Below are 1,065 nucleotides of genomic sequence, written 5' to 3'. Positions count from 1 at the left end.
TATTATTAATGCATCAGTAATAACTATAGATATGATAAAAAACACAGTGGCAGTCATGCTGCATGATTAGTTTAGGCTACTTTTAGTACATTATGATGCATAATTTAATTAAGCTAATATTTAAAATACTTGAAATGCAATGAAGTATTTGAATTGTAAAATAAAGGATCTAAATATTTCTTTCACTAAATGGAGTTAGTGCATGGTGCACTGGCAGCCAGATGTTGTATACTGAAACATGGTTATACTTTACTGGTGTGTGTTTGTGTGGAGGAGGCTGGAAATAAATCTAACTAACATGATCAGACTGTGTGAATTCAGACAGTAGGGTGGATGCAGGCCTGAGGATGGACTCCACCCTCTGTCCTGTTTACATGGGCACATGTGCTGCTTCACTGACAGCCCCCTCGCACATCCCAATAATAAAAGCCCTCCCACAAGCGAGCCATTTTCTCCTCCCAGCGCGGTTACAGCCAGTGTTTGAGTGTGATGGGGTCTCCTCTCCTCCACCCTGACTAACTCCTCCCGCCTCCTCGCTGTTTCCCAACCCACAGCGCGCCACCAGGGAGTGGCCAGTGGCCACGGAGGCAAGACTTAAATACCCAGTGCGCCTTCCTCCTTCCCCACCTCCGTGTTCAAGGCGGGCATAACAAGAGATGAGCCTGTAGAACTTCACACTGTTGAATGATAAGACAATATCAGAGCTCGATTAAGGGGAAATATCGATGTTTACGTGGACATATTTACTCATGGCGCCTTTTAAGCGGAAAACAGATAACCCGACGTCAATCATACTCAGCGGAACAACCTAACTTGCTAGGTCCCGCCCTATTCTCCTCATTTGGCCCAATCAAATTGGCTGGTTGATGCTCGTCGGCAGAGATGACCTTTCCCATTGGACGAAAGCAGCAATCCTTCGCAAGAAGCTCGCAGAGGGGTGTGCTTCTTTTATGTACCGGAATAGGGCGATTAGTCCAGTCACCAGGTGCCAACATTTAAAACACGACAGAACCATTCATACCCCTACTGTATTTATAACGAGTTGGACGTGTGGGTTTGTTTAGG

Source organism: Morone saxatilis, unplaced genomic scaffold, assembly GCF_004916995.1.
Source record: "Morone saxatilis isolate NCDOM2014 unplaced genomic scaffold, NCSU_SB_2.0 Contig18, whole genome shotgun sequence".
In the NCBI taxonomy this organism is placed as follows: Eukaryota; Metazoa; Chordata; class Actinopteri; family Moronidae; genus Morone; species Morone saxatilis.
Note: the sequence above shows the minus strand (reverse complement) of the source record.